The sequence below is a fragment of the Crocodylus siamensis genome, chromosome 1, assembly GCF_052110815.1.
Source record: "Crocodylus siamensis isolate JL-2025a chromosome 1, ASM5211081v1, whole genome shotgun sequence".
Taxonomy (NCBI): domain Eukaryota; kingdom Metazoa; phylum Chordata; order Crocodylia; family Crocodylidae; genus Crocodylus; species Crocodylus siamensis.
Window position 1 is genome coordinate 41737894 of NC_143395.1, and position 27023 is coordinate 41764916.

Here is a 27023-nt window from a genome sequence, read left to right on the forward strand (position 1 = left end):
AGCCCTGCTGGCACTCAGGGACAAAAATAAATTAATGAAGGTGCTCCGCTTGGGAGCACCTTCATCTGAACCCTCATTAAATGAGAGTTAATTTGTTATGTCATTGGGAACTTTTAAAGCGCTCTGCAGCCATGCACTTCTGTTAGGGCATAGCTATAGAGCACTTACAAGGGGCCAATTGTGTGACAAATATCACTTCTGTTAGTGTCCAAATGAGTCACAAAGGCTAATACAGACATTCAAAAAACCTGAGGTAGAATCAGTTCAAGTAATGTCGTTTTCTGCAAATGGCATAGTTTAGATCAGTAGTGAACAGAAAACACATTTGCCCTTCGGTGCGAATGCAAATCTTAGATGAGGTTCTGCCATTTTTAAATCAGTCTATGTGTCCTGAACTTCTGTTCTACTATGGGTATAAACTGGTTTTGTGTGCCAAACTTCTGTTCTGTTATAGGTATAGATCGGTTTCCGATCACTGATACTGGTAAAAGCGTAATGCCTGTACCTGGCCAAAAGCTAATCCAGGCAATGAGATAAGAATTGATAGTCCCTCTTTAAACCATACTTAACACAGATTTCTTGTTCTTCAGTTTTCTGTCCAAACTGGTTTTTAATTTTTTTTTCTTTTTTTGAGTGAGAACAGCAATCCTTCTGTCAGTGATGAACTGTCCAGGGAGGTTGAAGCATGCTGCCACAGACTTGTGTCTTTCTGCAGCTGATGTCAGCTTGGGGTTCATTCATTCTTACATGTAGAGATCTCCCTGTGTGTCCAATGTAGACAGAAGAAAGCCATTTTAAGTAGGTGATGGCATATATAATGTTGGTAGGGTTGCAAGTGAATGCATTTTGGATATTGTACTCCTTATTATCAGATGCAGTGATAATGGTCTGTATTTATGTGGGGACACAGCACTATTAACATTTAAAAATGCTTCTTAAGTATTAACATTTTAAAAGGACAATTCATATTTAAATAATCTGAAAGTGCTTTTGCCTCCACAAGAAGGCAGTATGGCCTAGACAACAAAACAGTGCAGGGAAGAGTCACAGGCCTAAGATCTGATAACAGGGGTATAGGTTGTAGCGGTGTTGGTCTAAGGACATAGGCAGACAAGGTTCTGAATTCTGAGTTATAATAATGAAGATTCTGACACTAACTTGCTGTGACCCAGAGCAATTTACTTAAACTCTGGCCTCAGTTTTCTCATCTGTAAAATGGAGCTTATAATTCTTTATGGTCTATCACTCAGGAAAATCTCAAGGATAACTTTAATTACTTGCAGTTGAATATATTTATTATTTATTTATTAATTACTTTCCTCTTGGAATATAAAAAGTTCTGTAAAGTTCAGCATAAGTGTTATCAGCTATTATTATCATTATTATATTTTGTGTTTTCCTATTAAAAATAGTATAATTTCTCATTGTGCTAGATGTAGTAAAAATAGTGTAATTTCTCATTCAAGTCCAAGAATATTTTCAGCATCTGATTCAAAATCTACAGCATTTAGATATATGTAGCTGATATCATTACTAAGGCCAAAAAGGTAGATTTCCCATCACCATTATTTAAATGCTAAAATGTGAATAATAATATTGGAGTCCCCTCAAACATGCATGATTACTTACTCTTGATCTCAGATCTTTTAGTAAATCCTGACATGAGCAGGTGTGACAATACTTATTACACCAGACAGAGCTAAGAGATTATTTGTTCCAAGAAACTAAAGCTAATCTCTGATCTCTATTCCCTCTTGCTTTTGTAATATTCAATTTAGAGGTTGCATTCCTGAGCAATAGATCTTATGAATTATAATTAAACTCTTAACTTTAATGCAACAACACAACCCCAGGTATTAATAAAATAAAAGGTTTATCAATAATTTTTGTACGTAACATAAAGGAAAACAGAAAGTCTTAATACCATGCAAGACACATAAATTCTACTTTTGCATAGCCGAGAAATGTAATTATGATTTCAATTTCTCTAGCATGCCATATATGTTATTCTTTATCCCCCCACTTTTCATTTTCTTTCGTTTTCTTTATTTTTTTACTTCTAAAGAATGAAATGGGTGACTGTTTCATATGGATGCCACACAGTGGGCACATCTACACATGTATATAAATGCAAAGCAATAAATTCCGGTGCTTTTTGCTCTTGAATTTATTGCCCTGGGCAATACATGTGCACCTGTTTGCTCAGGACCGCAGCACATTAAGCTGGGTCACAGCAGCTCCAGCTGGCAGCGGGTTTAGGGGTCAGCCTGACAACTCAGGGCTGCTCCCCTCCCAGCTCAACATGCAGTAGAGAGGCTGGCTCTTCAGCATGGGGCTAGCCAGCAGGCAGACCCTGGACTGAAGCACCCGCATGCCCCAGCCAGCCTCATTAGTGTCTACACATGAGCTGCTGCTGAGTAGAAAACTCTACAACAGTACAGTAATAGTATTCACAACAATTATCCTAGGATAGTACTTGTATTTACAGTACTTGTATTTACATTGTAAATACAAGTACAAATTACATTTTACTTGTATAATTTACAATACTTGTATTTACAAGTACTATCCTGCTGCAAAGTAAATTAATTTACTCCAGCCAAATAGGGGCACATGTGTAGATGCCGCTGCATTTACTGCAAAGCTAATTAGTCTACTGGTTAGTCTGCACAGCTAATTAGTTTATAGGTAAAGCAGCCCATATTACTCTGTAGTGTAAGCTTATACTGAGTAATGTGTGCTGTAATGGCACTATTACACTTTTTCCAGGTATATTCATATATTTTATACTACGTGACTTCCTTTAAATTATTTGGTAGGTTGTTTTTCCTTCTTATATACTCCTTTTGTCATACAATTTTCTTCTTTATAAAATTAAATTGTATAATTTATACCAAAAACAGGAATGCTTCAGAAAATGCATAGATGGGAAAATATAACGAATGATAGAAGAGAGTCAGAAATTCTGTATTTTGTTCCTCTTGGCATCTGTTAAACTGATCTATATTTTCTAAATAGTATCTGTCTGTCTGTAGCTCCATTACCAAGTTAACTAACACTCTTAAAAAGACTTATCCTCACAGTTTTCCTGTAATATAACATAGAGGGGAATTGAGGGTCAGAGAGGCAAGGACCTAAATGCAAAAATGGCATCTAACTGCCACTTCAGATGCCTAAGGCCAGCATTAGGCATCACTGTGCTCTTTAGTTCCTTCACCTGCCCATCTGTCATCTAACTCCCAAATACCCATGAAGCCAAAGTTTCTGCCAGTGTAATATGTGTAAAAATGCCTCAAAGTTCATGTTGTTCAGCTGAATGGTTTAGCTTATGGACAAACAGTATGTATTACATCCATGCCCCAACCCCAACCTGTAGAGAGATGCTCTGGCACTTGGGCTGCACTCCACTGCTCCAGCTGAGAGGGGAATAAGCCCTGACCCCTGGCTGCATTGGGGCAAAGAAAGCCCAGCCGTGCTTTGGGCTGCAAGGAGATTTGAGGGGGAGGGGAGGCAGATGCATCTCCTGCACATGACTCAGATCTCTGCTGGACACCCAAGACCCTGAATCAGACCCCCACACCTTCAAGACACCAAGTCTGGGTCCTGAACTACCCCAAGACTCACATACAGGCCCAAAAAAACACAGATCAAAAGATCCAAGACCCTGTAACCTGGACACAGACTCAAAACCACACAACTGAAAATCCAGATGAAAGCACCCTGTGACCCAGACATAGTATAGATACACCTGTAGCATATGGGAGTCAGTGCTGCCATTTTCCTTCTTGGGCAAGGGAGCCCAGGGAGGCAAATTCATGGGAATAGGCTGGCAGGGAAGGCAGGCAAATGGGAATGGGCTGACACCACTGAACTTAGGCTTGGGGGTGTGTGGCTATACTAGCTATTGCTGGCAGATAGCTGAGCTGTGGGTGTTTGTGACATGGATGAGTGTTGGCAGTATTTCATAGATTTCATAGACATTAGGGCTGGAAGGGACCTCGCGAGATCATCGAGTCCAGCCCCCTGTCCAAAGGGCAGGAAGTCAGCTGGGGTCATAGGATCCCAGCAAGATAAGCATCCAATTTACTCTTGAAGGTGTTCAATGTAGGTGCTTGAACCACCTCCGCTGGCAGACTGTTCCAGACCTTGGGGGCTCGGACAGTAAAGAAATTCTTCCTTATGTCCAGCCTGAAACGGTCTTGCAGGAGTTTGTGACCATTCGACCTCGTCATCCCTTGGGGCGCTCTGGTGAACAGACGTTCCCCCAGATCCTGGTGGTCACCCCGATAAACTTATAGGTGGCCATCAGATCACCCCTGAGCCTGCGCTTTTCCAGGCTAAAGAGCCCCATGGCTCTCAGCCTGTCATCGTAAGATCTGTTTTCCTGACTTCTGATCATGCACGTGGCTCTCCTCTGGACCCTCTCAAGCTCCTCCACATCCTTTTTGAATTGTGGAGCCCAAAACTGGACGCAGTACTCCAGCTGCGGCCTCACCAAGGCCGAGTACAAGGGGAGAATGACGTCCCGGGATTTGCTCGAGAAGCATCTATGGATGCACGCCAGCATTTTGGTCGCTTTACTAGCCACAGCATCGCATTGCAGGCTCATGTTCATCTTGTGGTCGATGATAACCCCCAAGTCACTTTCTTCTGTAGTGCTAACCAACGTAGCACTGCCGAGCCTATAAGGGTGCTGCAGGTTTGTATGGTTGTTGCCAGCAGGTAGATACCCCTATAAATATAAGGGCTTGGGGGGATATATCCAGCCAAACAGAGGATGGCAAGTAAATGCCCCAGAAAGTTTGGGGTTTGCCTAGCCTTCTTAGCAGCAGTATGTAGAAGCCCCAGGAAAGTTTCGGGCTTATGGGGTGTGTGTAGCTAGCTGAGTTGTTGCTGATAGGTGGATGCCCCCACAAGGTTTGGGGCTAGGAGAGATGTGGCCAGCCAAGCTGGATTCACTCTGGAATGGGGAGGACATGCCTGACCAGACCTGGACCCAGTCTGAGTGATGAGAAAGAACCATGCTTCATGAGCTATCCTACATGTCCCGATGTACACCCTTGTGGCCAGATCCCTACTAGGGCTGTGTGAAGCTTAAGTCCCTGATTCAATTCAGCAGAGATTCGGCCTGATTAGGAGGCTGAATCTCCAAATCTGAATAGAATCAGAGGACCCTTTAATGTCTCTGAATCGAATCAGAACCCTCCGAATCGATTCGGAGAGATTCGGAGATTTGTACATAGACGCCACTTTAAATGTTTTTTCTGCATACCTCTTGGTACCAGATGGCTCATGAAAGCTGAGGTGGTGGGGCAGATGGAGTGTCCTGCAGTAGTACAGGGGGCTCTCCACCATGCCCAACAGCAGACCCAGAAATGGACCAGAAGCACATCTGGTCCACTTCTGGGCCTGCTGGAGAGCATGCTGGGGGCCCCCCCACACACCACCCCGGCTCAGAGACTGGTGCCTCCTGGGTCTGGGGGAATACCCAGGGTCATCCTGCAACCAATCGCTGAGCTGGGGAGGGTGCGGGAAGCCAGCCGTATGCTCCTTGGCAGACCCAGAAGTTGACCAGAAGACTTTCAGTCCATGTCTGGGTTTGCTGCTGAGTACACAGAGGGCCCCCTCACTTCTGTGGGATGCTCCATATCCCCCAGCATCACAGCGTTCACAAGCCGCACTGGTACCTTGAGTTATGTAGAAAAAACACTTAAAGCTGTGTCTATGTCCAAATCACTGATTCTCCAAATTGGCATTGAATCTTCAGATTCAGCTGAATCGAATCAGGGACAGTAATCTGAATCAACTAATCGAATCACTGTCCCTGATTCGGGGCAAATCTGAATCAAATAGGGCCCCCTTCACACACCCATAATCCCTACACACCCAGTGACATCTGGACCACCTACAGACATCCAGTCCCCAAGAGTGACACCCAACACCATGGCAGAACTTGTCCCACCTTCCTGTGCTGCTTAGTGCTGGGGATAGTACTTGGCAATCAAGGAGATGAGGGATCTCATAACCCCCTGGGAAGAGGATGAGAACCAGGAAGAGCTCCACAATATGCACCATAGTAAGGAAGTATTCCAGCAGATTGCAGAAGAGATGAGAGCACAGGGCCACTTCCAGGAGTAGATTTTGTGTAAGGCCAAAGCCAAATAGATGAAAACCTAATTCAAGCAGACTCACAAGGCCTACCAGATCTCCTGAGGCACAAGGCACCTCCTTTGAGAAACTGTCCTTCACCTTCTTGAGCGATAGGATTGTCACCACCCCACATACATAAGCCACTATCAGGAAGGAGTTGCAGCTGATGGGGGTCTGCATCAACAGGCAGTACAGGAGAGTCATAAAGAGACAGGAATACTGGATGTGCAGAAGCAGCTCTCTGGAGAGACAGGGGGAACAAGGGCCCCTGGGAATACAGGGGAACCAAGGGCACTGGTGCTTGTTCTTGGGAACATAGGGAACCGGGCACATAGGTGCAACTGCAGTTAGATTACAGCTCTGTCAACCCCCTCCCAGGTGGCAGAGCCATGGACACTAAGGGGCAGGACCCAGAGTACAGCATGGTGATTGAAACGCAGGGCATGGACCCTAATGCTGCACTGTCTAAGTTGCAGAAAGCCCCAGGATGAGCACCTGGTAGATGGACTAAACCATTTTGAATTGGGTGGAGGTCAAGTGCTCAAAGACACCATTTCTTGTGTTGGGGCCAAGGGTGTTCTAATCCCTTTTCTCTGACAGATCGTCAGGGTCCTGCCACTGATGCAGAGGCTGCCTACTAGTCCTCCTAGTCCGAGCACAGGGAGCCCATGGATAGGAGGGTGGGATAGTAGTGAGGTTCTGGGGCCTTACAACCCATAGCCAATCCAAGACTGTCACCTGAAGGTATCCCTCAAGGCCATCCTCTGTTACTGAGAAGATCTGATCAACCTCTTCCAAATGGTGAAACATTACCTCCATCCTGCCTTCTTTGTCCGCCATAGGAAGAGAACCATGGATCTACAGTGAAGGTCATAAACAATTCTACCTTCCTCCCAGACCTTCCATGAAATCTGCTGTCAATTGCTCCCTGGATAGACCTTAATTACAAGACTGCTCCATGCATTCTTGCTTCAGGCAGCAGACCCCGAAATCCTGCATCCCTACTGCAGCCTGCAAGAAATCACCAAAAGGTTTATTTAATTGGCATGAAAGACTAAGAAGCATCAGAGGCATTAGAGTTCCATGAATCCATTGGGGTGAGGGCAATTCATCTATTTATCTGGCGAACTTTGGACATGGAAAAGCCAAAATTCAATAGAATATCAGTACTTATAATCTACAGAAATCAGGTGGGTCGCTCCCCTTCCTACATTATATCTGATACTTCTTTCACAGGAGTGTCAAGATCCTCAGCTATTACTATTGTAAGCACCAGAGATAAGTCACTAAAATTCATAATAAACAGTTCAGTGGGTGCATCTACACGAGACACTATGTCACCATAACTATGAGCTACGGCAACATAGCTCACTACTACGGTGATGTAGCTTTGGCAGGCATGAAGTGTGACACCACCACTACTGCACAGTTGTAATGAGCTACTGTGCAGGAGGGTCAGAAACAACCTGTGTGGCACTGGGACTATGTGGTACCAGCGATTACTGTGTACTCATTTAGTATTTGCTAAAGCAAGGACTAAATAACTGCGCAGTAACAACTGAACACTCGGGTGCACATGTAGATGCACTCAGTAAGACTCAGTAGTGAATTATACAACATCAAGATAGAGATAAAATATGATATTTGCAAGGCTTTTTATAAAAATCTCTAAATGAACGCCAAGTCTCCAAAACCTGCAGAGATCTTCCTCATTTCCTGTCTACTAATGATGATCTGTGACCAGCTCAGTGATTTTTAGGGGTTCAGAAAGTTTGGACTATACAGAAAGAAGACAGACTCCTCCCTTTTTCTAGCTGCTAGGATGGAAAACCAGCAAAAATTAATACAGCCAAATCATAAAACAGATCTGCATAATTCCAAATGCTGCTCTGGCTCTTGTGGTATCTGCTAAGGCAGTTCCCTAGTTGGTGCACTTTACACAGATGTTCTTAGTGCTACTTTGATATATATAGTGGTTAAGATATCACAATAGAAATCTCCAGCATTCCTGTGCCTCTCATTCCATTGTAACCAACCTTGTGGTCATTAACTGAGGGGACACAAACACTTCAGTGTGACCTAGGAGACTAATCATACTAAGCAAATTCTTAACATATAATATTTATACAGCTAATCCCTCCAAAGAGTATGCAAACATTCCCAGGCTAAAATATATTAATGAAATCTATTCAGTAACCCATTATACATGGTAATCACATAAGTCAAAATTGGGACCAGTTTGTAGTAAATTCAAACAAAGAAATGGAGGCTATTTGATAGAATCCATTGTTTGTAATTATTCATTTCTACTGGATTTTTTTGACCATAAAAACTCTAAGATCAGTATTTCTGTTTATATGGTCTATCAGTAAGTCTGTTAGGTAAAGGGCTACAGAGAATCAGCCACTTTTGGTGGTGTTTCCTATTTGTTCCGTAAGCAACACTGATAACTGGTTACAGCAAAGACAGGTCCCCATAACCATACCTAACGGCAGAGCAAACATAACATGTTGAGCCCTTCCACAACGTGCATGCAAGATGTTTGACACACTTTCAACAGATCCCTGCCATAAAAATATTGGCAAGGATAGGAAAGCATAGGAAACAGCCTGATTTACTACTGTAGCTGACTGGCAGAATGACTGGGCATCATGGAACAGAAGTACAGTGCACTGCACAAACATTTGTACGTTTAAGTGATGTTACAATACCATTAGTGATGACAATCCAGTGCCTGAAGAGGACTGTAGTTTCTAAAGATGTATTATTTATATCCTTATTCTAACAGTTGTACTTGGCATTGAGGTTATGCAGTCAGGTGGCTTGAAATATTTGAAACAATCATTTTCCCCATCAGAAAATGGAACTTTTTTGTAAGAGAAAATTTGGGTCAGAAAAATCTAAATGCAAAAATTTGTATCTGTTAGAATGTCAGTTAAACCTAAATTGAAACATTTTCTTCTGGAAAAACTTCCTGTGTCTGTCATCACAATAACTCACAGGAATCACTGTACTAATCATATCATCTCCTTGAGGCCTGCTCTCCTGATGGACTTCATCTCCCCTGGTAAACTACAACTGCCCAGGATGAACTGGAAGTTGCAATATCATGTTTCATCCAAGTTAGTTTCAAAATCTACAACACAAAAGGTACTCAGTAACTAATTACAACTTCCATGAGTCGCCCCAGCATCTCAGGCAGCCTAAGAATTTTTTTATTTAAAGTTATAGAGTTTTAAAAGGTTTGATTTCAGAAAGTTGCAATCTTGTGGTCTGAGCATGTAGAAATTAAACTTACTGAAGTTTCCAAGTAGAACTTTTGTCTGAACTATTCTTAGAGTGGGAAGTTCCACACAGCCTTATGGTCGATGCAGAGGTGGGTATGATGATAAGAGATGGGTCACTCTAGACATGCCCCATTCACATAGCCTCCCTCTGGAGCATTTACTGCTTTCCACAATTGGAGACAGGATACTGCACTAGAGGCACCATTTGTATAGCACTTCTTATGTCCTGTACAGCAGCAAATTCTCTTGTCCCAACCACTGTGAACTGGTGCAATGTCTGCTGCTATCCATGGGCGACTGGTGCCATGTGAGTCGGGGGGGGAGGGGGGGCATTTGCCCCCACAGTATCCAGTCAGTGAGGGGGTGAGGGGAATCTCCCTGAGGCCAATCATACCAACTGGAAAGTGCAAGTGGTACTCACAAAAGTGCCAACAGCGCTCCCGGAAGTGCCAGCAATCCTTCACCTAGAGTCCCCACTCCCTGGCTGGTGCTCATAAGCGGGGACCGGCACTCCCACCTACCCCTGCTGCCCATCGCCTAAGTGTGGAGCACTGCCTGTCAGAGGGTGCACCAGCACTCTCAGGGAGTGCACATGTACCATGTACCCCTGTGCACGCCTTATGTGTTGCCACTGCTGTTATCTGTCTTAAAATTTTAATGGATGCGTAAGAACACCTTATACTCTTTAATGTACTTATCCTCACAACACTCTTGATGGCAGGAAAATAAAAGATCATTATCCCTAATTTACAAATAGGGAACTAAGACACAAAGACATAAGTATGCTTACTCAGCAGCGGCCTCATATCCCAAACATATCATGCCCATCCAGCTCCACTTGCATACTCCAAACCTGGAAATACTGTGGTGATTCCATTCTGTGGTGTCCTCAAAGGTCCAGCCCCCACCTGAAAGGCAGCTGCTGAGGGTGACCCTCTGTAGCATATATCTGGGTTTGGGGCATGTGTGCATGGGTGGGTGGATGACTCATTCTTATGAATGGCCTAAGTGGGAACCACATCTGCTTTTGGGTATAGCTGCTTGTTACAATCAGAATGTGCTAACTCTAAGGAATATTATGTCATTAAAGTTAGTACGTGCTGCAAACCTCCATATGTTAAGTGTTAATACGCTCTCTTAACCTGCAGCTAGAGAGCTGGTGAGTGGAGGCATAGTTAAGAACTGCCAGGTTTGCTCTATGTCTTCCTAGCTTGTCAACTCTAACAGGAGTATAGGTTCCAGGATTACCCCACTCCTTGCCCCCACCCCACCACTGCTGGTCCATCACCCCCACCAGCTTAGATCCAGCTGTATCAGGCCCACATCACTCCCATTGGCCTGGATCAGGCCTGTGTCACCTGTGCTGGCTCAGATCAGGCCCCTGCTGACTTGGATTGGGCCTATGTTATACCTGCTGAGCCTGTGCTGCCTCTGCTGTGCCCATCACTCCCACTGGGCCCTGGGACTTCACAACAGCTCCCCACAGGGAAAATGAAGAGGGAGAGGAGGCAGGAGAGCAAGTGGGAGAAGAGCTGCCAGGCAGCTGTTGGGCCTGCAGAGGCAGCACAGGCCTGATTTGCGTGTGTGGAGCTGCTAGGTCCACTTTCCCCCCTTCCCATGGCTGCCCACCCACCTGCTCCCCACTGCCCTCCTTTCCTTACCCTCTTTTCCCTTTCACCTCCTACCCACTTCATCTCCTGCCTCATGGGACTAACTCCCAGTCTAGGGAAATCCAAGCTAGGTGCTATCACTCTGTATCATCCTTTTGCAAAGCAGACTGCACAGATAGGTGACATACACATTTGCCCCTTCCCTTTTATGCATTGTGGTGAATTTAGGATTTATATTTGTCTCGTGGTGTTCTGGCGAAAGTGAGTGATACAGAACTTACCAATTTCATATTTCATAATAAAAGGAATCTCCCAATAAAGAGTTAAAACAATGTACACAGTCCCATTCTGAAAGGCAACTGAGCTCAACAAGCATTTAAGTTAATGTAGACACCTTGTCTTTCAGGGGCGTCACATTTTGCAGTCTGCTGAATACCATCAAACCAGTGATGGGCCCCCTATGGTACTGCAGCCTAGCCTTAATCAAGACACAGCAGGGAGACACTGACTAGAGAAAAAATGAGCTATAAGATGTCAGTATTGCCCTTGCATGGTAAAATGAGCCTAGAGAAAAGAGGTTCTAGTCACAGCTTCTGAACGCATGCGCTTTTTAAGTGTCAGTGATTTAAATTCAGAGCCTGTTGAGAGAAGCAGAAGTGCTGAGTCTGCCTGCACATAGGCTGGTTGACAGAACAGACAAGTTTTGTCCTTGCGGTGGCTTTGTTCAGGCTTGTGAATAATTGAGATTAAGCTAGGCTGATTTTCTTATTTATCAGTCATTTTTCTTCAAATCTGTGGTATTCAGAAACTGTTTATGTGGTAAATAAAAATGCACAGAAATAATGTGGTAATCATATAACTATATCTACTCACTGCTGTGCTGAAGACAGACATAATGGCGTATTCTTCAGTCCAAATCCACAGCTTGGAAATTATGACAGGAATACAGGGTATTTGTGGGGAGACATTAAGGTGGGAGGAGCTTTGTTTCTGCTTGAAGAAAGAGGAAGAAATTTCCAATGGCTTTCATAACTGTAAAATTAAAGCTGACCAACAGGAGATGAAAGCAAAGACAAGAACTTGTCTAAAAGGAATTTAAATCCAGCCAGGAAGTTGCCCAAGAGGATGTGAAGGCTATTCAAGAAAGGATAAAGGTAAATCAACAGATGAAAGATGGTTTAAAATCCAAGACCACATCTGGTCAGTCAGCTGGGAGGAAATGGGTACAAAAAGAGACCCAGGCATCCTGAAGGGACATGTATTTATCATTAAAATTGTTGACATGAGCTTAGTAAAATGATCCATTAACGGGATGAATTTTGAGAGGGTCTTAACACCAGTAACAATCTGAAGATCCTAAATAATTTGAAAACCAACAGAAATACTGGCTGTTTTGGATGCCTGGCCGATACCCTGAATTAAAAGACAAGTTGTAGTTATGGTCATCCTGAATAAATACTCAGGAAAAGCCAAAGATGCCCATTGATAATTACGTTAGAGTCATGCCCTCATCTTATGAGGCAAAATACTTAATTTCTTCATCGTATGATGGAGTTACTTGTAATGTAGAAATCCAATATATCAAACATTAAATGTTTTGAAAAATGAGCAGCAAAAGAGCTGTTTTTTCCTGTTCTGGTTCTTGTTTAAAACAAGTTTTGATGCCAAGTCTGTGTATGAATGGTTATTTAACTCATTCTAGCTGTACTATTTGCCTTCTGCAGCCAAGGGCAGAGGAATGGTAAGGCAGCTCTCTGTCTGGGGAGGCCATGATACAGTGCTGATTCCTGCTATGTCAATGCATTCAGTAATCTCTGCGGCAGCAGCACAAAGGTGGTGCGCAGGGCTGCTGCCCCAGTTGCCCTTGCTCAGTTGGGGAACTAGAAGGAAAAAAGTCAGATGGGGTGTGATCAGTGAGAAGGTCATTGCCATCGAAAGTAGGGGGCCCTGCTTCTTTTCTCAGTGGTAGTTCTGCACTTTCCATTAAATAGTCTTTGGATACAATGGACACTAAGGATAGCTTCTGCCTCACAGGGAGAAGAGGCCGTGTGCATCCTACTCCCTTCAGCTTGCTCTCCTTCTGGCCCCACATATCTTCCTCTCTTGGCTGCCAAGAACCATCTTCAACTGAGGGAGGAAGGGGGTACTTGTGTCAGTGTCTAAGCCATGGCCTCATGGACAGGGCATATTGCTGGGTCATATACCATAGGTTCAAAACCCCATTGTGTGTTTATGTCAGGGGGAAGCTAAAACCTGGGTCTTCTACTCTCAGGGAGGTGCCCTAATCACTAGGTATTTGGGCTACAAGGATGTAAGGAATGTCCTCCTCTACCATACTTCCATCTATTGGTATTCAGCTTTATCTCACTCACTAAGATGGATAAACCCTATTGAGACTCAGCTCATCTAAAGGATATCTCTAAAGATATGCTTAACAGTCAGAAAGCAGTATTATCTCCAGTGCAGACAGTAAGGGACAACTTACAGTGGTAGTACTAAAGTTGCCCACCTTGTTTCATAGTTTCATAGTTGTTTCATGGTTGTTAGGGTCGGAAGGGACCTGAGCAGGTCATCAAGTCCGACCTCCTCCCATCGGATGGAACGAATGCTAGGTGATTATCTAGCCTCCTTTTGAAGACCCCCAAGGTAGGAGCAAGCATCACTTCCCTTGGAAGTTGATTCCAGATCCTAGCCACCCTGACTGTGAAGTAGTGCCTCCTGATGTCTGGCCTGAACTTACTCTCAGTCAACTTGTGACCATTATTCCTAGTTATTCTGGGTAGTGCTCAGGGGAACAGGGTCTCTCCCTTTCCCAACTGGTCACCCTTGGGAAGTTTATAGATGGCCACCAGATCCCCTCAGCCTTCTCTTGTGGAGGCTGAACAGGTTCAGGTGTTGTCACCTCTCCTCATAGGGCCTGCCCTGCTGCCCTCTTATCATGTGGGTGGCCCTCATCTGAACCCTTTCCATGTTGTCCACATTCCTCCTGAAGTGCAGCGCCCAGAACTGAACGCAGTACTCCAACTGTGGCCTGACCAGTGTTGCAGAGAGGGGGAGGATCATCTCCTTGGCCATGCCTGTGATTCATCTGTGGATGCACGACAAGGTGTGGTTAGCTTTACTGATCGCGTCATAGTTTCATAGTAGCTAGGGACAGGAGGGACCTGAACAGACCATCTAGCCTAACCCCCTGCCACAGGCAGAAATAAATGCTGGGTTCATAAGACACCAGACAGGTAATTGTCTAACCTCTTTTTGAATTTACCCAAGGTAGGGGTGAGAACCACTTCCCTAGATTCTGGCCACCCTAACTGTAAAATATTGCCTTCTGATCTCTAATCTAAACCTATTCTCCATCAGCTTATTACCATTGTTCCTTGTCACCCAAGGTGGTGCTAGGGAGATTAGGGCTCTTCCTATTTGCTGATGACCTCCACTGATGAGTTTGTAGGCAGCCACCAGGTTGCCTCTCAGCCTCCTCTTGCCGAGGCTGAACAGGTTCAGGTCCCTCAGTCTCTCCTCGTAGGGTCTGTCCTGCTGCCCTCTCACCAAATGGGTGGCTGTCCTCTGAACTCTATCTAGGCTGGCCACATCCCTTTTAAAGTGCAGCGCCCAGTACAGGATGCAGTACTCCAATTGCAACCTGACCAATGTTGCACAGAGGGGGAGGATCACTTCTCTGGAACAGCTTGAGGTGCATCTTTGGATGCATGACAAGGTATGGCTGACCTTGCTGGCTGTGGTCTGGCACTGGTGGCTCATGTTCATCTTGGAGTCAATAATGACTCCAAGATCCCTTTCCGCCCCTGTGCTTTCAAGAGGGGAACTCTCCAGTCTCCCAAGGTGCAGCACCCTGCATTTATCTATTTTGAACCCCATCCTATTCTCATCTGACCACTTTTGTAGTCTGTCTAAATCTAGTTTCAGTCTCACTCTCCCTTCAAGTGTGTCTACCTCGCCCCACATGTTAGTGTCATTAGCAAACTTGGACAATGTGCTTTCAACCCCCTCGTCCAAGTTGCGTCCTCACATTGGCAGCTCATAGATTTCATAGACATTAGGGCTGGAAGGGACCTTGGAAGATCATTGAGTCCAGCCCCCTACCCAAGGGCAGGAAGTCAGCTGGGGTCATAGGATCCCAGCAAAATAAGCATCCAATTTTCTCTTGAAGGTGTTCAATGTAGGTGCTTGAACCACCTCCAATGGAAGGTTATTTCAGACCACAGGGGCTCAGACAGTAAAGAAATACTTCCTTATGTCCAGCCTGAAATGGTCTTGCAGTGGTTTATAACTGTTCGACCTCATCATAACTTGGGGCGCTCTGGTGAACAAACGTTCCCCCAGATCCTGGTGGTCACCCCTGATAAACTTATAGGTGGCCATCAGATCACCCCTGAGCCTGCGCTTTTCCAGGCTAAAGAGCCCCATAGCTCTCAGCCTGTCGTCATAAGGTCTGTTTTCCTGACCTCTGACCATGCGCATGGCTCTTCTCTGGACCCTCTCAAGCTTGTCCACATCCTTTTTGAATTGTGGGGCCCAAAACTGGATGCAGTACTCCAGTTGGAGCCTGACCAAGGCTGAGTACAATGGGAGAATGGCATCCTGGGATTTGCTTGAGAAGCAGCTATAGATGCAAGCCAGCATTTTGCTCACTTTACTAGCAGCAACATTAAATTGAAGGCTCATGTTCACCTTGTGGTCAATGATGACCCCCAAGTCTCTTTCTTCCATAGTGTTAGCCAGCATAGCACTGCCGAGCCTATAAGGATGCTGCAGGTTTTTCCTCCCAAGGTGGAGAACCTTGCATTTTTCGGTGTTAAACACCATCAGGTTCTCATCCACCCATTTGCTAAGCCTGTCCAGGTCAGCCTGGATTCCCCTCCTGTCTTCAGGTCTGGATGCTTTGCCCCAAAATTTGGTACCATTACTGAACTTGGCCAGTCTGCTTCTGACTCCAATGTCCACATTATTAATGAAGATGTTGAACAATATGGGTCCAAGAACCGGGGCTAGGGGGACCCCACTGCTCACAGGGCAACATGACGATTGACTTTTTTGATCAATTACCACCCTCTGGGTCTGACCAGAGAGCCAGTTTCCCAGCAACTGGATCATGGCAGACCCAAGGCCACAATTGGCCAGTTTCGTCAAGAGGTGATCATGGGATACTAGTTCAAAGGCTTTTTTGAAGTCAAGATATATGACATCAATCTCTTCTCCCTTGTCCAGGTGATAGGTCACCTGGTCATAAAAGGAAATGAGATTGGTCAAGCAAGACCTACCTGCAAAAACCCATGCTGGCTATCCCTCAGGATGTTGGCATTGGCCAGTCCATTAAGGACGGCCTGTTTAATAAACTTTTCTAAGACCTTCCCTGGAATAGAAGTCAGGCTGATGGGCCTGTAATTTGCCAGATCCACTTTCCTCTCTTTCTTGAAGATAGGCACCACATTGGCCTTCTTCCAGTCTTTGGGCACTACACCAGAGCACCAGGAGTTCTCAAAGATCCATGCCAGGGGCTGGGCTATGATGCTCGCAAGCTCCTTGAGTACCCTGGGGTGTAGATTGTCAGGGCCAGGTGACTTGAAGGTATCCAGCCTCTCAAGGTGATCCTTTGTGAGGTCAGCATTGATGGAGGGGAGGAAATCTCCCTCACCCGGACATCCCTGTCCCATAGTGGGCATGGACATCCCATGGGACTGATGAAAGTCTGATGCAAAGTACCCATTAATAGATTAACTTTTTCTGGGCGACCATGTTCATCTTGGAATTAATAATGACTCCAAGATCCCTTTCTGCCTCTGTGCTATTGAGAAGAGAGTTCCCCAACCTACAGGTATGCTGCTGATTCTTTCTCCCTAGGTGCAGTACCCTGCACTTGTCAGTATTGAATCCCATCCTATTCTCATCCGCCCACCCCTGTAACTTGTCCAGACCTAGTTGTAGCCTGTCCCTCCCTTCTATCATGCCCACTTCTCCCCGCATCTTAATGTTGTCCATGAATTTGAACAAGGTGCTTTTCATCCCTTTGTCCAAGTTGCTGATAAAGATATTGAACAGTATAGGCCCAAGGACCAAGCCCTGGGGGATTCCACTGCCCACATCCCTCCAGGTTGAAAATGACCCATCCACCACCACTGGGTGCAGCCTTCTAGCCAATTTGCGACCTATCTGACTCTGTAGGAATCAATGCCACAGTCACCTAGTTTTTTAATGAGAATGGGGTAAGAGACAGTGTCAAAGGCCTTCCCAAAGTCCAGAAAGACTATGTCCACCGCAACCTCTGTGTCCAAGGATTTTGTGACCTGATCGTAAAAGGCAACCAGGTTGGCCTGACAGGGTCTGCCCCTAATGAACCCATGTTGGTTGCCTCTCAGCATAATCTCCCCTGCTGGTCCCTCCCAGATGTGCTCCTGGATAATTTTCTCAAAGAGCTTCCCCAGGATGGAGGTAAGACTAACAGGCCTATAGTTACCTGGGTCCTCATTCCTCTGTTTTGTGAAAATGGGGACCACACTGGCCTTTTTCCAGTCAGCTGGCACCTGGTCAGAGCACCATGAGTGCTTGTAAAGCCGTGCCAGGGACTCAGCAATGACCCCTGTCAATTCTCTCAGCACCCTGGGCTGGAAAGAATCTGGACCTGCTGATTTAAACACATCCAGCCCCACCAGAAGTTCCCTAACTAGGTCTTCTCTGACCCTAGACCTGGCAGTGCCTCTCCTGAGTCCATCCAGAATCCCAATACGGGGGATGTCCTGGACCCTGCTTAGAAAAATGGAGGCAAAAATTTGTTAAAGAGGTCAGCTTTTCTGTCTGATACAGCCAGCAGATTGCCAAACATGTCCTGCAGGGGCCTCACTTTACCCAGTGCCTTCTTTTTACTCCCTATGCATTTAAAAAAAGACTTCTTGTTATCTTTGATCCTAACAGCCCCCCTACAGTCTCAAGCAATGGAGGTATAATCCTCCTTGGTGACAGCCCCTCTCTTCCACTGGATGTACACCTCCTTTTTAGCTTTGAGATGTTCCTGAATGCCACGAGGGCTTTTGAGCACTTTTGCCCCCTTTGATTCACATTGGGACTGTCACCCTTTGAGCTCAGAGGATTGTCTCCCTAAGGAACAACCACTCGTCTTGGACTCCAAACTCCCCTACCCTCTGGGACATCAGATCCTACTAATCTCCTTAACTCATTGAAATTGGCTGTCCTGAATTCAAGGGCTACTGCCTTGCTGAAGGCCTTTGACAGCCTGTGCTCGATAGTGAATTCCATCAGGTGATGATCACTATCGCTCAGGTGATTGAGAACCCACAGTCCCCAGTAGTCTAGTTGTTAAGGCACTTGCGTAGGAAGAAGACTAGGTCTCCTCACATTGAGGATAGCTGAAACCACATCGTTTACTCTCCAGTAAAGTGGCCTAACTGGAAGCTCATGAGCTGGAGCCCTAAAAATATTCCTAATTCTTCTGCTGTTTCTGGAAGGAGAGCAATTGCGGGAGGGTGACGTTATGTTCTTATGATTTGGGCACTCAGTGGAAGAATGGAGTCCTGATTTGTAATCCCTGCTAATAGGACTGCTTACACATTGTGGAAGAAATCAAACTTCGCTTTGTGGTGAATCAGAACTGACAGAGTCAGCTTTTCTTTATTTAGAGCTATACTGTGATCACAGGGAGAATTCCATACGGCAAGGGGAATCACCCTTGTCTGTTTCAAAGGATTTCTCAGACTCTCTAAGTTTACAAGTGTATTTATACTAAAGACAGAGAAAGAGATAAAAAAAACATCTTGGAGAAAGAAAAACAATAGTAAATTACACAGAAACTTAGAACATTTACTTAAACAACTATCTATGCATAGGGCTATCCCAAGGCATGCAGGAATACACAGGGCAAGATATCAAGATAACCCAAGGAATGCAGGAATGCGGATTCCTTATCTCAGAACATTTGAATTAAGCAGTATCAGCATGTCTGGTCTTTGTCTGTTTTTTCTAGTCAAGTAAGCCAATTACTTCTACAACATCTTGCATTAGTTTGGCATTTGCGGACAGGAAATAGACAATGTTCCACCTCACAGAGCAATAAAGTTGTCACTGGAAAATAGGAAAAACCAAAAAAGCATATCTTGGTAGCATGGCTCAGAACACAATTTTCTCCTCATCTAGGTGAATGCCTGTAACAGGGAGCCCTAGCCCTGTTACCAAAAAGCAGGTGGGTCCCTTTAAGACCAGAACTCTCTGGGCACATCCAGCTGGTAGGGTAGGGGTAGCTCAGCCCTGCCGGCCAGTCAGGTGACAGGAAGGGGGAAGGCCAGAACTATAAAAATCCTGGGCTGAGCTGGAAAAAGGGGCTGAATTTCTGATGACTCCCAGAGAAGCTACAGCAGCCTTACAAGAAGGAGCATAGCAGATGGTAGAAAGCAGAAGCATAGAGCCATGGAAAAAATGTGAGCTGGCATACTGCCTTTCTTAATTTGATTTTTGCGATTATAGCCCATGGACTTGCTGTTTGTGTTTGACAGGTAAACTGATGGTTTGTGGTCAAGGCTGTAGGGGAGGAGGCCTCATTAACTCCTTGGGGCACAGTCATAAAAGGCCAAAGGGCCCAGTGTACCAATGAGTGCAGCTGTATAGGGCCAGTAGCCCAGAGCTGGCTGCAGAACTTTGAAGCTGGGTCTCAGTGGGTGGATCTTGGCTAGTAGCCCCAGCTAGAAGGAAGGGCCAAGCCTGAAGAGGCAGAAGACCCAACAACTTGGCACCAAGGGGCACAGTGTGAAAGGGGACCAGAAGGCCTGGCACCATAGTGAGTGCAAAACGAGGGCCACAGGCCCAGAGAGTATTAAGGAGCTGGAGCCTCAGAGTCAAACCCTACCTGGTGGGTTTAGGCTGGTAGGCCTAGCTAGAGAAAGATGGGGTTCTCAGCCACCACAGGCTTTGCCCCCAACACAGAAGTACAGTAGGCAGTCTCCTGCTTGTAAGAACATCTAAACAATATTTACATCAAGATGTGACAGGCAAGTAAAGGCAGGATACAAGACAAGACAGAAGTGACTATTAAGGGACTTCAAGGGTGCCTTTCATAAGCCACTAGAATGCTGCTGTGGAGGGCAACCTGTTAGTCCCCCATCTCCCAATGAGTTTAACATTTCCAGTTTGAGCAACCACAGCAACTTCCTCCTCATTTTTTCCAAAACAGAAAATGAGGTTTGAGGTTCTTTTCTATGCCAATGCTCCTGCATCTCAAAACAAGAGAAGGATTCTGAAGATGCTCAGGTCAGAGCTGTCAAACCTGCAGAGGCCCCATGGTACAGTGTATATAAGCCGATGTGGCCCTGATCCAAATCCATGTCTAGTCATATTGCGTAAGCCAGGAAAAATACAGGACTACATTTGAACAGGCATAGTTGAAATTTACACTCAAATCCAATTTTGCAGACAAATATATGGCAGGCTTGCTGCTTTTCCCTGGCAAGCCAGGCTTGGAGAAGGATACTTTGGATTGGTGGAACATTTCCATCAATCATGTCTGTCAGAATTCAGGACAGGGCCTCTGCTGTAAATAAAAGCCCAGCATGTAGATGCAGCAAGGGATGGTGAGGAGAGCAGAACTCCAGAGAAGACCATCATCAGGACCCCCCATCTGCGCCCCGATGGTGTGTGGATTGGCGCATGGAGAGTTGGCCCTGTGAGCAGTTCGAGGTTGCTCGGGCCCCACATGTTGTGCAGGTCAGCACATAAAGAGTTGACTTTGAGAGCAGCCCAAGGCTACTCAAATTAGCCCCGGCTCTAGGCTGGGTAGCTGGAGCCTTGCAGTGTGGCTCAGCATTAAAGTAAAAGAGCCCTGGTGCCCAGAACAGGGCCCGGGAAGAGGAAAGACCCTTGGTGTGAGGCCGGGGAACCGGAGCCAGTAAGGGCTTGGCTCCTGTAGGATCTCCCTGGATGCCCAGTGTGGAGCACAGGGTCATTGGGGGAGCCCTGGTGGGAGGCTGGGTGGGTCTAGAGTGGGGCATCAGGCCATCAAGAGGAGCCAGAGTTACCGTCAGAGAGAGGCCCTTGGGGGACTGGCCCTTACTTCAGAGTGGGAGTGGGAGTTGCTGGGGAAGTGAGTCCCACAGGAGAGGCAGGCTTGGGAGAGGTGGATCTGCAGCCTCCACCGTCCTCCATTGGGGCAGGGGGACATGTCCACATCCTAGGCCCTAAAGTGGAGGGGTTCCAGGGAATACCACGTGGCGTACTGAGTACACCTAGTTTCGTAGTTTCATAGTATCACAGTAACTAGGGTCAGGAGAGACCTGAACAGATCATCTAGCCTGACCCCCTGCCACAGGCAGGAATGAATGCTGGGTTCACAAGACCCCAGACAGGTGATCATCCAACCTCTTCTTGAAGTTGCCCAAGGTAAGGGTGAGGACCACTTCTCGGGGAAGATGGTTCCAGATTTTGGCCACCCTAACTGTAAAATATTGCCTTCTGATCTCTAACCTAAATCTATTCTCCATCAGCTTATTACCATTGTTCGTTGTCACCCCAGGTGGTGCTGGGGAGAAAAGGGCTCTATCTGTTTGCTCTTGTTCTCCCCTGATGAGTTTGTAGGCAGCCACCACGTCCCCCCTCAGCTTCCTCTTGCTGAGGCTGAACAGGTTCAGGTCCCTCAGTCTCTCCTCGTAGGGCCTGTCCTGTTGCCCTCTTGCCAAGCACGTGGCCCTCCTCTGAACCCTCTCCAGGCTGGCCACATCCCTCTTGGAGTACTGTGTCCAGTACTGGGCGCTGCATTTCAACTGCGGCCTGACCAAAGTCGCATAGAGGGGGAGTATCACCTCTCTGGACTGGCTTCAGATGTACCTTTGGATGCATGACAAGGTATGGTTGGCCTTGCTGGCTGCAGTCTGGAATTGGCGGCTCATGGTCATCTCGGAGTCAGTAATGACTCCAAGATCCCATTCTGCCTCTGTGCTTTCAAGAGGGGAACTCCCCACCCTGTATGTATGCTGTGGATTCCTTTTCCCACGGTGCAGCACCCTGCGTTTGTCTACGTTGAACCCCATTCTATTCTCATCACCTTGTATTTTGTGATTGAGGTTTGCTTCATATTGTTGATGTTAATATAATTATGGGTAAGGGGGTTTATATTGGTTTACTTGTTTTCATTACCGATATACGTTTACTTTCTATTATCTTGTTTTCATTACTTATATATGTTTACTTTCTATTATCTGAGCTTTCCTGTATTGTTGCCTGTGTATATTTATTGCATTGCTATCTCAACTTACCTGGGTTTATCGGAGCTGATGCTTATATGAGTCTACTGTGTTGATGCCTTGACTTAACTGTTCCAGGGTGTTAATGTTCTGTGAAGTAGGATTAATTATTGCCTGCACTGTGGATCACCTGTACTGAGTTCCCGGTTACCTGTTCTATGTTTTGCAGTTCCTTGAAGTGGTGCAATGTGCTGATTGCAGGTTATCGTATATGGTGTCACATATCAATTCTACTGTAAATATTTAACATCTTTCATATTTATTTAAAATAAATAATTGCTTTGTCCCAGCCTGGATCAATAGAAAAAAGAAAAAACTACTGCCCGGTGGCAGACCCCTCTCATAGCACTCTTGCCTGACCACCCCATCCCTTCCACTTGTGGACAGGGGATACCCCTGGATGTACCTGGGCTACAAATGCAGAATGGCATGAGATCCCACGCTCATGTTGAATGTGTGAAGTCTAGCTTAGGTTACAAATTCTATGAAATAAACCTATTTATTTCTAAATTGTGGAAGATTTTAGGATCCATTTGGTATATGATAGCACCAGCGTCCATTTTATTCCACTCTGCAGGCCTAAAGCAGCTAAAGCTTTTCCTCATAACTTCCTTCTGTGAATCTCAGAGGGAGGGAACAAGTGAATTAATTCAGCTAAATGGAAATAAAATTACATCTTTCATGACACAGATACATTTTGAGACTTGTCACAGTTGGCTGTAGAAGGTAATGCAAAGATGAACACAATGAGCAGCTGCATGAGATACATTGTACATAAAAAATACCTACCTTTTTAGAATGCATCTTTAAAAGCATGCACCTTTTTTTTTTTTAAGTCTTCCCTATATGACTATGGAGTTTCTTTTAACTGGAACGGAGGCTTGGGGAGTTTTCTCTGAACCTTTATCTCTTGTGTTGTCTGCTGGACTGCATGATGTAACCTGCATGGCATGCTGTCTGGAGGATAATTGTGTGACTTGTACTGTCATAAAGGATCATAGTATGCAGTCAGATTGTTGATCCCACTTGAAAAGATAAGTGTAAAGTGTTCTTTGAAGTATCTTAGCTGGGTTTGTCCCAGTTAACATCACACACTAGACAAAAATTTCACAGAATAAGGCAAGTAAACCAAAATTTACTGACTTTGGCAAATGAATTTTAGTTCATGTGGAATGTGTTTGAAGTAGTCCCTAGATGGTGTCACTTTCCCTGAACTTTGCTTTCAACCTGTTTGCTTTCCAAAGTAATTTCCATCAGGATATTCGGATTACATAGCATAAATCTATAAATGCCATTTAACATTAAATTTTACCCTGGTAACATCATAATCAGGAAAGAAGACACTAGTTTGTCATTCTCAGGTTGTCTATAAGACAAATGATAGTGCTGACTATAACTTACCATTATCTAGTCACTAAGTAAACATTTCAATGATTTGAACAAGAGATACATTAAGGACATGAATGTCTTTTAAATCGATAATGAAAAAATAGGAAATTCTACCAATTAAGTACAATAACAACTAACTATGGAAAGATTTTTTTTAATTCTAGGTAAAGCATACAGTACCATATTTCTTTGACAGTTTTAGTAAATGAGTTAACAGTTTCAGCTTCATACAATTTTCATTGCTCACACTATTCACATTATATTCTAAAATTACATGAATGTTGAAACATGAGTCAGTGGTATCCCTGGTCTCACAACACATTTAAAATGGTTGGATACTTGTCATGGTTACAACCCATGACGGGTATGTAACAGCCCATGAAAGCCATTCTTTAGATCCCTTTGGCCACATTCAGGTGAGCAGGGGCATGCACTTGCAACAACACAAACAGTAGTGGCACAAATATGTGCCACTACTTTGTGCCACAGCACATGTCCCTGCACTGCACTTTGTTGTGGGACATGTCCCGCTGTTGGCCAACTACCAACAGCGTTGGCTCTGTTGCCAGGCTCCATGTGCTGTGGGGGCGGAGGCAGGCTGTCTGCTGCACCCTGTGCACCAGCCATCCAGGGAGCAGCACATAGAGAAATGGGAACAGGCAGCCCAGGTCTGCCTGCTTCCCCATCTCCACATGCTGCAGAGTCCCTGAGCTGAGACACACTGTGCCCCATCCAGCCAAGGAACAGCCAGCGCAGGGCTGCCTACTCTCCTGTCTCCACATTTGTCCTGGCACATACTATTTTTGCATTCTTTGCACTGCTTTTTTCCAAGGGGTGGGGGGAAGGGGAGGGGTTGCAACTCCCAGTAGCAAATTTTGGCCCCATACTGCAAATTAGCAGTACTGCGCGTAGTTTAATGTGCATTGTGTGTGATTTGAGGTGCCACAAGGAGATGCCTGCATGTGTGGACACAGCCTTTAAGTCCATTGTTGGAGGTTTCAACCTCCCTCCTTTTCTTGCTATATAATAGCTGTCTTAATACAACAGACTCAACCATGTTTGACACCTATATGTCCTTTTCCGTCAGACTGTGGCTAGTCGCTGATTGAAGTGCTTAAAAACTAAATAGAATTTTTTCATCTCAAGGTACATAGAAGTAAGAGATAAGGTTCAAATAACAGAGGCCCACAAACATATTTGCTGTTAACTTAATCTTAGTCTGTTCTTTGCTGTTAACTTAACCCAATTATTCTCATCACTGGCAGGAATAGACAGCCTGCTTGCTACAGCTTTTCCTGCTCCAAGTGTATTTCTGTCAGCATCCCTGTTCCAGCATCTCCTAACAACCCACTCTCTCCTTCCTTGCTTGACAGCATCTTTTTAACTGTTTCTGTTGGAACGAAGGCTTTTAGCCTTGGCCACAAAACTGTGGTTTTGCCAGGTGCCGGGAGTAGGCAGACCATTATCTTAACTTTTTTGAAGCCGTTTTATTTCGGTTATTGTTTTGCTTACTCATTCTTCCCCCAAGAGCCTGTTTTGATTTAGCTTCATGCAGATACCAAGCAGGTATATACATAAACCCACACAAAATAATACAGGAATTTCCTTCAACATCTTCCAATTAGCTACTTGTCCTAACTGCAAAAAGATATTATTGGGACAACTAACCTGATGTATTTAAGGCCTAATTCTGCCTATATTATATTGAAAAATACAGCCACTTGCAGTGTAGGGAACTAATCAGGGTAAGTGGCAAAATGTGGCATATGTGCTTTAATGTGAATTTTAACAACAGTATCCATATTTATACTAGTTAAGAAAGAAATGTAGAAAGGAACCAATCATGACTCTGCGGCTAAACATACCACTACCAAGTAAACCAATTTATATTTGATTATATCCTTATCCATTATGGTGCATATATATCTTTCTCTGAACCCTATAACAGTGTACCATTATTAGAAACAAGATAATGGACTGGATAAAACATTGGCTTCATCTGATATGACAATCCACTGCTGCAAAGACATGTGGGAAGTTTCTTTAAACTGCAGTGCATTAAACAACTGTTTCAAGTACTATTCCTGAATCTGAAAAAAAATTATGAAACATATTAGGATAGGAGTGACTGGCTCAGCTTAAATTTAGCAAGAATAGACTATTTAATTGTACCTGATTTGGATGAAACAGAAAATCATTTAATTGTTCTAATTTCTTTGTACACAACATACAGTTGCTTTCTTGTTCATAAAATAAATTTGAAGCCTCATTTTCCATTTGTTTATGTCACTGCTTAGCAAATTCTGTCTGTTTCACGGACCCATACTTTTTCAAATCTGTACAAGCACTTCTGTACAAACTCTTCTCTCAGCTTCGCAGAATTGGGATAGGAACAAGCAGTTTTGAGCAAAGTTATAAAGCAGGGCAACTATTTAGGAGTCTTGCTAATCTCAAACCTACAAGTGAAAACAGAAGAAACTACAACACTGTAGAAGGTTAGTTCTTACCTATAGGAAGTGGAGACTAGGTAACCACTTTCCCTGGAAATCAACATAGATCAACATGGATCCTGGCAGATCTGAAGGTTTAGGGAACAAGAATATTTATTTAGTTACTCTTCCTAAGCTTCTTCTCAGGCAGTCCCTCACAATTGAGGAGGATTGTCTTCCAGGATTGTTTTATCTGTGGGCCTGAAGATAGCTGAGGAGGCCAATCTGGGATTGACAGGCTCTGTTGCAATTTGGCCATGCATTTCCATGAGGGATGGGTGGCTTTGGATTCTTGATTTGATCCATGACACGCTGTTCCTGCTGCTCCTTCTTTTCCATCTCCTGTTGTCATAAAGTTTCAAAGCACTAAGATCCTGGCAGCAGACTCTTCCTGCATTTGGGGTGGTCCTGGGTGATAGGTTCCAATTAATTGATGTCTATATTGCACTTTTTCAAGTTGCTCTTGAGGATGTCCTTGAAACGCTTTCTATGTCCTCCTCTTGAATGTATGCCTTGACCGAGCTGGGAGAATAAAACATGCTTTGGGAGCCTGGAGTCAGACATCCAGATGACATGGCAAGTTCAGTGAAGTTGATGTCAAATCGTCATCACCTTGATGCTCATGGTGTTTGCTTGCAAGAGGATGCTAATATTGGTGCATCTATCTTCCCACTGGATTCAAAGGATCTTCTGCAGGTAGCAGTGATGGTACTTATCCAGTGACTTGAGGTGTCTCCTGTATGTTATCCATGTCTCAGCTCTGTACAATAAGGTAGAGATTGCAACTGCTTGATAAATCATGAGCTTGGTTTCAGTTTTGATGTGGCAATCTTTGAACAC